Below are 14,087 nucleotides of genomic sequence, written 5' to 3' on the forward strand. Positions count from 1 at the left end.
TTGGAGATGTTGTGCTTAGAAGACCTATCCAGGGTAGAAAGAGCTAGATTGAAGTCACCAAGTATAAGTGTATTATTATCAAGGTATTTCTTGAGTTTGGTTATTAATTGGTTTAAATATTTGGCAGCTCCCACATTCGGGGCATATATATTGAGGATTGTTAAGTCCTCTTGTTGGATAGATCCTTTGAGTATGAGATAGTGTCCCTCTTCATCTCTCACTATAGTCTTTGGGGTAAATTTTAATTTATCTGATATAAGGATGGCAACCGCTGCTTTCTTTTGAGGACCATTTGAATGGTAAATGGTTCTCCAACCTTTTATTTTCAGGTTGTAGGTGTCCTTCTGTCTAAAATGAGTCTCTTGTAGACAGCAAATAGACGGGTCCTGCTTTTTTATCCAGTCTGAAACCCTGCGCCTTTTGATGGGGTCATTAAGCCCGTTCACGTTCAGAGTTACTATTGATAGATATGAGTTTAGTGTCATCATATCTATTCAGTCCTTGTTTTTGTGGATTGTTCCACTGAACTTCTTCTTAAAGGGGAATTTTAAGAGGCCCCCTTAAAATTTCTTGCAGAGCTGGTTTGGAGGTTACATATTCTTTCAGTTCCTGCCTGTCTTGGAAGCTCTTTATCTCTCCTTCCATTTTGAATGAAAGCCTTGCGGGGTAAAGTATTCTTGGTTGCATGTTCTTTTCATTTAGGACCCTGAATATATCCTGCCAGCCCTTTCTGGCCTGCCAGGTCTCTGTGGAGAGGTCTGCTGTTACCCTAATATTCCTCCCCATAAAAGTCAGGGACTTTTTTTCTCTTGCTGCTTTAAGGATCTTCTCCTTATCTTTGCAATTTGCAAGCTTCACTATTAAATGTCGAGGTGTCGAACGGTTTTTGTTGATTATAGGGGGGGATCTCTCTATTTCCTGGATCTGAATGCCTGTTTCCCTTCCCAGATTAGGAAAGTTTTCAGCTAGGATTTGTTCAAATACATATTCTGGCCCTCTGTCCCTTTCGGCACCCTCAGGAACCCCAATTAAACGTAGGTTTTTCTTCCTCAGGCTGTCATTTATTTCCCTTAATCTATCCTCATGGTCTTTTAATTGCCTGTCTCTTTTTTCCTCAGTTTCCCTCTTTGCCATCAACTTGTCTTCTATGTCAGTCACTCGTTCTTCCACCTCGTTAACCCTCGTCGTTAGGACTTCTAGCTTGGATTGCATCTCATTTAATTGATTTTTAATTTCTGCCTGATTGGATCTAAATTCTGCAGTCATGAAGTCTCTTGAGTCCTTTATGGTTTTTTCTAGAGCCACCAGTAGCTGTAAAATAGTGCTTCTGAATTGGCTTTCTGACATTGAATTGTAATCCATATTTTGTAACTCTGTGGGAGAGTGGGCTGTTTCTGATTCTTTTTTTTGAGGAGAGGTTTTCCTTCTAGTCATTTTGCTCAGTGCAGAGTGGCCAAAAACAAGTTGTATTGGGAAAAGGAGAAAAAGAGAGAGAAGGAAAGAAAAGAGAAAAAGAAAAAAGAGAAAGAAGAAAAAAAAGGGGGGGGGGAAGAGAAGAAAAAGAAAGAAAAAGAAAGAAAGGGGAAAAAAGAAAATAAAAGGGTGGGGTGGGGTGGGGGAAGCAATCAGAAATCAAGAAGAAAGAAAGAAAAAAAAGCACAAAACAAAACAAACAAACAAAAAACACGGGGGAGTATCTTCCGATTCTGTGTACTTTAAGTCCCTTGACTTCCCTTGGAACTGGTCCGTCTCCTTGGTCTTCTGGGGGAGGGGCCTGCTGTGCTGATTCTCAGGTGTTAGCACTTGGGGGAGCTGCTCTGCCCCTGCCTGGTGCAGGGCTCAGTGGGGGGTGTTCACCCCGTGAGGCCCCGGGAGGAAGCCCCAGTGGCGGGGGCAGCTCTGGGACCCTGGAGTCAGCTCCCGCAGTAGCTCCAGGGCTCTCCGTCTGCAGGGCCCGGGGGCTCCCGGGCGGGGCCGCTGATCTGCTCAGCTCCAGGCAGGAGCGTCCTTGCTGTCCTGGGCCCTCCCGGCCTCTGCCTGTCCCGGGGGAGGCCGGATCCTGGGCTGTGTCCCGGCGCCCTGTGCTCCGGCGCCTGCGCTGTTGGATTCGAGCTCCCGCCCCGCAGCCCCCTCCGCGGAGCCACAGACCGAATCACTCCGAGCTGTTCCCGGAGCCGCGCCGCCCCCTCCGTGGAGCTTCTTCCTCCGCCCGAGCCGCCGCCGCCGAGCTGCTCCCAGAGCCCCGCAGCCCCCTCCGCGGAGCCGCCGCCCGAGCCCCTCCGAGCTGTTCCCGGAGCCAGGCCGCCCCCTCCGCGGAGCTTCTTCCTCCGCCCGAGCCCCTCCGAGCTGTTCCCGGAGCCCCGCAGCCCCCTCCGCGGAGCCGCCGCCCGAGCCCCTCCGAGCTGCTCCGGGTCCCGCCGAGCGCTGCAGCCCTTAGGGAGCTCGGCGCATCTCCCGGGCGCAGTTCCTCTGTTACTGTCCCAGGGTGTTACTGTCCCAGGGAGCCCGAGGGCATCCCCGCCTTTCTGGGGATCCTGCTCCAATTCCCCGGGAGGCCTTTCCGCGGGGAAGGTTGGTGCAGCTCCTGCTCCTCCGGGACGGGGCTCTCCTGTCCTGGGGACACTCGCCCCGGCCTCGTCCGGGCTCCTCGCGGGCCCCTCCCCCTCGGAGGCCTTTTGTGTCTTTATTTCTTTTTCCCCGTCTTCCTACCTTGATAGAAGCGCGAACTCTTCTCACTGTAGCATTCCAGCTGGTCTCTCTTTAAATCTCAGGCCGAATTCGTAGGTTTTCAGGATGACTGGATGGTTTTCTAGGTAATTTGTTGAGGACAGGTGACCTGGGGACCCTGCTCTGCCGCCATCTTGCCTCCCTCCCCAATACAGAGATTTCCATTGCAAAACAATCAATGTAATTTATCAAGGCTTAGCTAATGCTATATTCCTTAGGAGCTATGAAATAGCAGAACATACCTCAATGTAAGGCCTCCTATTCTTTTATGATTTGCTTCTTTCACCCAACATTATGTTTTTAATGTTCTATGTTAATGCATATATGTGTTGCTTGTTTATTTCCATTTCTCACTGCTATAAAACATGGATTTTTAAAGACTATACCAAATTTACTTATCCATTCTACTACTGATGAATATTTCAATTTTTTTCAGTGCTTAGCTATTACAGCACAATGCTGCTACTGTATCCTGGTTAATGTAAACCATGCTTATGTGTATTTACTAGATAAATTACCCACTAGTAGAATGACTGGGTTATACTTTATACATATTTTCATATTCATAGGTAACGCCAAACTATCTTTGAGTTAATTATGCCAATTTATATTTTCACATTTTGAGCGTTAAATTTTCTTTGATATTTTTATTCCACTTGTAACATTTATTTCAAGAAATTTCTTTTGGTTATTTTTTTTCCTTTTTTTATGATTTTAGTTATTTGTTCATGAGAGACACGGAGAGAGAGACAGGCAGAGGGACAGGCAGAGAGAGAAGCAGGTTCCATGCAGAAGCCTGATGTGGGACCATGGATCATGCCCTGGGCCGAAGAGAGGTGCTCAACTGCTGACCATCCAGGCGTCCCTGGTTATTTTTCAAAGCTACTTGGTCATTTGTTTTAGTTCCTTATCCTACACATATTTTCAAATATGGCTTTTATTTCTTATAAGAGATCAAACATATTTTGTAAATGGCATCTGATATTTTATTGTCCCCAAAATTCTTGAGAGTCTGTTTCTGCTGGTTCTTCCTCATGGTGTCTGTTTAGTTATTTTTGATTGTAGGCTTCCCAATTGCCTTAGGATTTATTATGGAAATTCACTGAGGACTGGCATGGTGATCGGTTCTTGCAGACATTTGCATTTGCTTCTGCCAGGTGGTCTTTGGCACATCAATAATTTGGGATCACTGTAAATTAAATTCTCAGCTTGAGGTTTTTGACCACCCAAGCGCTGTGTATTTAGGCTTCAAGTGCATGTTAGGATTGGTTTGTGGTTATAAATTCTCAAAAGTTTTGTTTTCCCTCCCATTCAGCACCTACTGGAGAAGGTTGATTTTCCTTTTGTGGGGATGCAATTTTCCCATACTACTTCTGCATTGAGGATGTTGTCATTTAGAGTCTCAGTTATATGGTTATATGGAGAGGGTGAGTTTATCTATCAGACTTCTCACAAGGTAGAATTTTGACTTTGTCTCTTCTAAAGACAAAAAGAAAGACTTCTTAGTCATATAACACCGTGAAAATCAAAGTTCATTTTAATGTAGTTGAACAAATATCCTCAGAGTAAAATCTACCTATCGTGGTCCACAGAGTACTCAGTCTCTACACTGAGAATTCCTTACTCTCTCATCAACTTATTGATCCTTTTAAGAGTATTCTATCTTATCCAAAAAGTTTAGTTGTTTTTAGTACCAGAAACAAAATTGCATTGGTTTTCTTTAATTTCTTTTTTCCTAGTGGGCTTATTCCATATCTGAAGAATTATCTCACCTTATCCATTTCCATGTGGGGATGAATGAATGAATGAATGAAGCACAGCGGTTGTAAGCTAAGGGATGCCATGGATTTCTGGAAAGCCAGCACTTGATCTCAGCTCAAGCCTTGATCTCAGGGTTTTGAGTTCAAGCCATGCATTGGACTCTAGGCTCGGTGTGGATGGAGCATACTCAAAAATAAATAAATAAATAAATAAATAAATAAATAAATAAATAAATAGGTATAGCCTTGGCAGCATTTACTTGAGACCTGAGTTAGATTAGGAATTAACAAGGCAAAAATGGAGAAGGAATTAGAGTAAGAAGTACATTTCAGACAGAAGGACAACATGTGCAAAGGCTCAGTGCATAGGTGGAGCATAGTGCCCTTGAGGAACTGAAGGACGGCCAGGATGTAGAGTATAGAAAGCAAAGGGACTGTGGTGCACAATGAGGCTCAAAGTGGCCAGTTGTAGGGTATCATATGGGGTTTTGCAGAGCATGTTGAGGCAAGACTTTAAAGTGATTTCTATGTATGCCCAGGACAGTTGGAGGTCAGAGGAAAACTCTGGCAGAGCTGCAAGTCTGTGAGTGATCCAAAGATTGTTGGATACAGAATCCAAGGGCTCACCTACCCAGAGCACAAAGACTGAGAAGACAGGAGGTTTGGAGACCAGCAGAAACTGATGCTCAGAGAATTTTAGCAGCTTGACCAATATTACAGACTCATCACACCTCTTAACACATCATCTTTATGACAGGAGGGCCCTGTTTAAAAATGATGCCTGGGTGGCTCAACAGTTGAGTTTCTGCCTTTGGCTCAGGTTGTGATCCCGGAGTCCTGGAATCGAGTCCCTGCAGGGAGCTTGCTTCTCCCTCTGCCTATGTCTCTGCCTCTCTCTCTCTGTGTCTCTCATGAATAAATAAATAAAGCCTTTTTAAAAAAATAAAAACAGTTGTGTTATATTGATACGAAGCCCTGAGTTTTCCACAGAAGAAAAAGCTAGGTCTTTGTTTTTTTGTTGTTGTTTTTGTTTGTTTTCTATATTAATATTATTTATTGAAATATAATAATAATATATAATAATAATAAATTAATATTATTTATTGAAATCATCACATCATACACTATAATGTATACTTGAAAGTAATAAAACACTGTTTTAAATATATGTATTTCTCAAAAGTTAGCTCTTTTTTTTTTTTTTAAAAGAGATTGGAAATCTCAGTTTTTTTTTTTTAATTTTTAATTTATTTATTTATGATAGTCACAGAGAGAGAGAGAGAGAGAGAGGCAGAGACACAGGCGGAGGGAGAAGCAGGCTCCATGCACCGGGAGCCCGATGTGGGATTCGATCCCGGGTCTCCAGGATCGCGCCCTGGGCCAAAGGCAGGCGCCAAACCACTGCGCCACCCAGGGATCCCAAAGTTAGCTCTTTTAATAAGAATTTCCCCCAAGTACAATCAAATGGTATTACAAAGCACAGTAAAGGCCTTTCCTCACAAGAAGAAGAAAGAAATCATCACGGACTGGGTACGCACATCCCTAAGAAGACAAGTAGCATTTTCTGTTGCTGAGTTTGAAAAGTCAAGGTCAAGACTGAAGGTATTGAAGAAAGAAGTCTGGGATGTATTATGCTGTCAGAAGTAGGTAGCTCACAAACAGAAAATGCACTCAATATACCCTCGAGGCAGGATGTGTAAACTAAAAAACTGCCCTCTTGACACCTGAAGGCAGCATGTATCAGCAACTTGCAAAAAACATACTGAGAAGCCAGTATAATTAAATACTGATAAATAGTAGTTGAATTTAATGAGAAGCACATCACAGGTTAAGATAGCCAAAGTCACTCTCTATTTTGTATTACCTTGCCATTCTGTAAACATCATGAATACAGGTACAATTATTTTAATAAATACTGCAAATTTTTAAAAGATTTTATTTATTTATTCATGATAGTCACACAGAGAGAGACAGAGAGGCAGAGACACAGGCAGAGGGAGAAGCAGGCTCCATGCAGGGAGCCCAATGTGGGATTCGATCCCAGGTCTCCAGGATCGTGCCCCGGGCCAAAGGCAGGCGCCAAACCGCTGCACCACCCAGGGATCCCAATACTGCAATTTTTTAATGAAAATTTCCTATTACCAAATTTTGTGCTCTAACTCATCTCTTAAAATTTTTCATACCTGGAACTTACTGACTTCCATAGCTTTTGGCAGGCACTGCCATTCTCTGGGAAGCATCTGTTCCCCAGTCTTTCAGAAAAACTTGCATGAAGGCCACATTCCTCTCCCCCTACAGATCCATTTCTGCTTTTCTATATGGCAAAATGAGAGGACTGCAATCTCTCTGATAACAACCAACCTCCTATTCATTCCTTATCATGCTGCACTCAGGCTTTTGCCCCCACTGCCTTGTTAAATGGGATGTTTTCAAGAACACCAATGACCCAATGATCCCCTTGCTGCTAAATCTAGTAGCCAATTCTCATTTCTGGTCTCACTTGACCTGAGCTGCATTTATCACAGATAATCATACCCTTAAGCCATGTAACACCCTCTCACCTTGACTTCCAGGACACTACACACTTGTGTGTTTTCTTCTCCTTCCCTCACTGGTCAGTTCAACCTCTAAAGTTTAAATGCTTTAATCTTTATCTTGTATTTCTTTTCTCTGTCTTCATTCATCTTCTTGGTGATCTTATCTAATTCTATGACTTTAAATTCTACCTATATGGCTGGACAACTCCTAAATGTATATCTGTACCCAAATATTGCTCCAGAATTTCAGACTCATGTGATCAGCCACTTAGTTTACATCTAAAACAAGAAAGTAGGGATGCTTGGGTGGCTTAGTGGTTGAGCATCTGTCTTTGGCTCAGGTCATGATTTAGGGACCCGGGATTGAGTCCCACATCAGGCTCCCCACAGCAAGTCTGCTTCTCCCTCTGCCTATGTCTCTGCCTCTCTGTGTCTCTCATGAATAAATAAATAAAATCTTTTAAAAATCAATCAATGAGTCAAGAAAGTAGAACACTTGGCAGCTTAAAAGGTGACAGAGGTATTTAAAATTTAACAGTGGACTAGCAGAAAAAATGTAAGATATCACCTAGAAAAGAGAACAAAAAGTCAAAGTGGTAAAAATGTCAAGAAAGTATTAAAAATTTGACAATCTGGACGCTGAGAAGATGGCGGAGGAGTAGGGGTCCTCAACTCACCTGGCCCCACAAATTTACCTAAATTACTTTAAATTTGACAATCTACTCAAGAAAGTCAATATTCTACTATTAAAAATTTTAGGAAAATAATTTGAAGATATAGAGAAGGAGTAATTTACCAAAAGTATATATAATAATTTTCCATAATAAAGAAACTCACCTAGATCTGTATATTTAAAAAAAAAAAACTCTGAATGCATAATAGAACAAATTTTTAAAACATCTCTGCCAATGCACATCTCTTTGCAGTATCACATCTCTGGAGATAAAGAGGAAATCCTAAAAGTTCTAAAAAGAGAAACAGGGTACCATATGAAGGAGTAATCATGAGGATGGCACATGGTGTTGAACTTTTCAAAATAGCAGCATTGTAAGCTAGAAAATAATCCATTAAACAATGATTTGCTGAGTGCTTATTCTCCACTAGGCTCTATGCTCAGTGTTAACCTCAGAGGGATGCCTTTGAAATTGAGAGCAAATTATTTCCAACCTAAAATAAGATACTCTATTCAGGCAGACAAAAGTGCATAAGCATCATCATCAACAACTGTACCTCTTATGAGCTCCTGCTCAACATTCTGGAGCATGTGGACTAGAATAGAGTCTAGAATAGAGTTTGTAAGCCAAGAAAGAGGACTTCAGGATTCAGGGATAGGGGGATGGATGTGAATGCACAGACTTGCCAACGTGACCAGAAAGGATGTCCCAGGACAAAAATTGAGCTCAGACTCACAAAGGGATATTGTGAGGAGGGGGAGAGACAACTCTCTGATTACCTATTGTGCTTTAAATATTTTGAGAAGAGTTTCAGAATCCCATTAATTCTAAAAATCCAAATGAAAAGTTATGCAAGTTGTAGTCTCTGATAGTGAGACTTGAAATGGAGTACTTTTATCACTACAAGTGATATAAAAAATATTTCAATGATCATTCATTACTTACTAAGAATGATAAACACTTTTAAAAGAACTGAACAAAACTACCCTAGTTAAGGCAAAAAGAAAACAGGTTTTTTTTTCTTAAACCTGTTTTAACACACACACACACACACACACACAGTAGAACATTAGCCAGCCACGAAGAAGAATGAAATCTTGCCGTTTGTAATAACATGCATGGATCTAGAGGATATAACGCTAAGTGGAATAAGTCAGTCAGAGAAAGATGAATATGATCTCACTCATATGTGGAATTTAAGAAACAAAACAAATGAGCAAAGGGAAAGAAAACAGAGAGTCAAACAAAGAAACAGATTCTTAAAAAAAATTTTTTTAAGTAGGATCCATGGCCAATATGGGGCTTGAACTCATGACCCTGAGATCAAGACTCAGAGAAACAGACTCTTAATTTTAGAGAACAAACTGATGGTTAATGGAGGAGAGGTGGGTGGGAAATGGGTGAAACAGGTGATGGGGATTAAGGAGTGCCTTTGTCATGATGAGCATCCGGTGAGATATGGGAGCTTTGAGTCACTATAATGTACACCTGAAAGTAATAAAACACTGTTTATTAACTATATTGGAATTAAATTTTAAAAAGCACATTTCTTAATGTGTACACACACACACACACACACACACACGCACACACACAATGAAATTACTCAGCCATAAAAAAGAATGAAATTTTCCATCTGCAACAACATGGGTGGAGCTAGAGATGATAAGTGAAATAAGTCAGAGAAAGATGAATACTATATGATTTCACTCATATGTGGGATTTTGAAAACAAAACAAATGAACAAAGAAAAAAGAGACAAACAACAACAACAAAAAACATATTGTTAAATGCAGAGAACAAACTGGTAGTTACCAGAGAGGAGGTGGGTGGGAGGTGGGTGAAATGGTGAAGGGGATGAAAAATATAGTCACTGTGATGAGCACTGAGTTAGGTATACATTTGTTGAATCACTATATTGTATACCTGAAACTGATACAACACTGCATATTAACTACATCAGCATTTAAAACACAAATTTGTTGCTTTGCTTTCAAATAAATGTGATTCTTTGTTTTCTAGTATCACTGCTTCTGTTCCTCTTAGGATATTTTGAATAGAAGAACATCAGTTTTTCACCAGTTAAAAAAAAGCATATTGTGCAAGGGAAGGACTTAAATGAAGTTTATGGCCTCCATAAACAAGTGCATCATGTTATGCAGCATGTATTTGCTTCAGAAGGAAGACAACCTTCTTTTTTATCAAAGCAAAACAGAACAGGCTATAAATTAGACAATGTCTGTCTCCTGGTTCAGAGGAAACTACAATCCATCTGGAACCAACTAGGAATGGAGTTCCATAAAAAGTTCTCTAAGTCAATGTAAATCTTAGAGAGAAGAATGTTTCCACCTTGGTGCACCCATCGTTCTGGTCAATTCCTTTCTTATACTTTCATATGGATGGCAGCCAACTGGCTACCAGATACTTGGAACATTTTTATATTTACTTGCCAGTAAATAAAATTCAGTGGAAATAATAAGAGCCATGGTGAAAATTGGTGACTTTGATCAATTTTGTTAAAATGCTTCTGCCAGAGTGCAAATTTCCCAGTGTGCATATACTGAAAATCCAGTGTCTGTAACATTAATGTGATGGTAAGAACATAAAAAGTTGGAAGTATTAATATATTCAGAATGTGAATAACCTTTTCACCCCAAGAAACCTGAATTCAAATATGGTTAACCACAGAAGTGAAAATCTCTTGGGTGGTCCTACTCTATACATTTGTTCTTCGTGTATTTGGCCCCAGAACAAAACCACCAAGGAGTCTGGTATGATGGATGGTGTCTTCCTATAAGATGCTTGGGATTAAGCAGGTTGTTTTAAGTCAGACACGGGTGGAGTAATTGTGGCAAGAAGCTAGTGGAGAGGTTTATCATTTGCCAGGTCATAACCAGCCCTTTTTCCTTGAGGATGTCATTAATAGAAGCCAGCCTCCTTCCACATTCTACTTTTCCTTTATTCCTCCTACCAAGTAAAAAAACTAAAACCAAAAATTCTGGACATTATATATAAAACATACTAAGACGAATGTGAAAAGCAGAGACAGGAAAGCAGACCAGCTGGGGACCTGAGGGCACAGTAGCCTTATCTAGCCCAGACTGGGGGCTGAAGGAGATGGCCACCTGCAGACACCAATGGGTACAGACCAGAAAAAAGCTCCAAGAAAAGCTGCCTCTCTCTCCAGACAAAGTACCAGGAAATAGGTAGCGTAGCATGACAGGAGACCTTTCAGTAATAACTGTTCTACTACTGCCAAATGCCACAAGAATAAAAACAAAACAAAACTGTGATTCTATCCTTCCCCACACCCTCAGAGGCTGAGGGGAAAGCTTAGAATTCCATCCTGATCAAGTGGTAACAAGATGTCCCATTCCTGTTCTTCCACAGCTCTAGTGCCAGGGTAGTGACAGAGATAGCTGAGTAGGAAGCTGGGACTTTTTAAAAAATGATTTTATTTGTTAATTCAGGAGGGACACAAAGAGAGAGCCAGAGACATAGGCAGATGGAGAAGCAGGGTCCATGCACGGAGCCCGATGCAGGACTCAATCCTAGGACCCCGGGATCATGACCTGAGCCAAAGGCAGACGCTCAATCACTGAGCCACCCAGGTGCCCCAGGAAGCTGGGACTTTTATATGCCATAGAAGTCCCTTCTCCCCACCCCCCCCCCCCACCACCAGGTGGTGTCAGGAACAGCCAAGTGGGCCGCGGTAGGAGTGGCCTCATCCAACACACTTAAATTTTTCCAGCTAGAAAGCTATCATTGGAGGCCTAATGGGGAGTTGTAACTCCCATTCCTGCCCAGTGGTAATGAGGAGTCCACTACCTTGGGTCTGAAGTAGAGCAAATGGGAATCTGGACTTTTACTCTCACCTAGCTGTAAGAAGGCAGTGTGCCCCACCTCCCATCTCCATTTCCCCTGCTAAAGCTATATTAGAAAATATCAACTAAAATAGAAGGCTTAAATAAGATCTAGAGGCTCATAAAAAGATATCTTAAATATCCAGGTTTCAGTCAAAAATCACTCATCATAGCAAAACTAGAAAGATAGTGAACTAAATGAAAACAGATAATCCAGGAGTATATGCACCAGTCAACAAAGCTACAAAATTTGTGACTCAAAAAGTGGCAGAACTAAAAAGAGACATAGGCAAATGTACAATTATACTTGGAGGCTTCAACCTTATTCTCTTAACATTGATAGAACAACTAGACAGGAAATTAACAAGGATATGTAACTCAACACCATCATCTAATAGGATCTAATCAACATTCATAGATCACTCAACGGCAGAATATTCCTCTTCTTGAGTGCCTATAGAATATATAGCAAGACCATATTCTGAGTCACAAAACAAACCTCAACAAATTTAAAGTAGCTGAAGTTATATGACCTGAGTTCTCCAATCACAATGGGATGGAATTAGAAAAGAAAAATAGAAAGATAAGAGGAAGATCTCCAAATGTTTGGATGCTAAACAACACACCTACAAATAATACATGGGTAAAATTGGAAGTCTGAAGAGAAATTTAAAAATACAATGAACTGCATGAAAATTAAAGTGCAACATATCAAAATTCATGGAACACAGTGAAGGCAGTGCTAAATGGAAATTTATAGCACTAAATGCATACATTAGAAAATAGGAAAAAAAACTCAGATCAATAATAATGACATGATTGTCTATACAGAAAATCCCAACGTAACTCCAAAATACTCTCAGAACTAATAAGTGAATTCAGGAAGGTCACAGGATATAAAATATATGTAAAAAATCAACTGTATCTTTATATACTAGCAATAAGCCACTGGACAAAAAAATTTAAAATACAATGCCATTTATAATTGAGAGAAAGAGACAGAGTGAGAGAGGGAAGGAAAGAGAGAAAGAGAGAGAGAGAATAGCAAGGCACAGAAAAGGACAGACATAGGTATAAATCCAACAAAACATGCAGAAGACTGATAAGCTGAAAACTACCAAATGCCCATAAAATAAATCAAAGATCTAAATGGATGGACACAGTGCTTAGTAAAGATATCAATTTTTATAGGAAAGATATCCAATCAAAAGATTGGAAGTTCACTATACTAAAGATATCAATCCTCCACAAATTGATAAAACAGTTTCAATGCTGTTTCTATGAAAATCTCAGCAAGATTTGTGTAGATATAAATAGAATTAACTTAAAATTTATACTAAAAGGAGCAAGAACTAAAAGAGCTAAAAACGATGTTTAAATAAGAATAAAGTGGTAGAGAGCAATGTATCTATTTCCAAGACTTAGTAAACAGCTACAGGAAACAAAACTGTTCATTGGCAGAGAGGTAAGCATATAAATCAATAAAACAGAACAGAGAACCCGGAAATAGATCCACACAAATGCCCCAGTGGTTTTTGGCAAAGGTGCAGGAATAATTCAATGGAGGAAATAGAGCCTTTTCAACATTAGGCCTCAATGGGGATAAAATGAACTTGGACCTAAGTCTCACAACCTATACAAAAATAGCCTCCACCTGAATCATGGACTTGAACTTAAATGTAAAATGCTACACTATAGAACCTTTAGAAAAAAAAATAAAAAATAAAAAAAGAAAGTCTTCAAAATCTAAGGGTAGGCAAAAAGTTCTTAGATTGACACCAAGAGTATGATCAAAAATGGGAAAAATTGAAAAACTGGACTTCATCAAAATATAATGCTTTCCCTTTGTTTGTTTCCTCATTCCCCACAATCCTCACATTGACTCACGTTTTAGAAGTGATATTAACGTTCAGTGTATATGCTCAGTGGTGTGTGCATTAAACAGGCTCCATTTAAATCATCTTTCTCTCCAGCTATTTATGCCACACTATCCCTCTGTAGTTGGCCTTATAAGACATTGGGCATTTCATCAGGTCATAAATTATTATCCTTCATCTACCGACCTTCAAACCTTCTACCGACAGTACCTTTATCTTTAATAACCCAACTTTTTAAAAAAAATATTTATTTATTCATGAGAGACACACAGAGAGAAAGAGGCAGAGACACAGGCAGAGGGAGAAGCAGGCTCCATGCAGGGAGCCCAACGTGGGACTTGATCCCCAGTCCCCGGGATCACACCCTGGGCCAAAGGCTGTGCTAAACTCCACCCGGGCTGCCCTAACCCAACTTTTCTAACCACAAGTTGTTATTTATTTCCCCTTGTGATTACAGTATTTCTCTTATACTGTGAAACTTCTTCCTCCTTTCTTAAGATTTTTCTAGTTATTTGCAGCATTTAAAAAATTGTACAAGTAATACATGAATAATATTTGTGATACATAATTCAAAGACCATAGAAGTATTCAGAGAAAAATATGGCATTCACAATTGTCTCACCTTCGGTCCCATTCTCCTCCTCAGAAG

Source organism: Vulpes lagopus, chromosome 7 (genome assembly GCF_018345385.1).
Source record: "Vulpes lagopus strain Blue_001 chromosome 7, ASM1834538v1, whole genome shotgun sequence".
In the NCBI taxonomy this organism is placed as follows: domain Eukaryota; kingdom Metazoa; phylum Chordata; class Mammalia; order Carnivora; family Canidae; genus Vulpes; species Vulpes lagopus.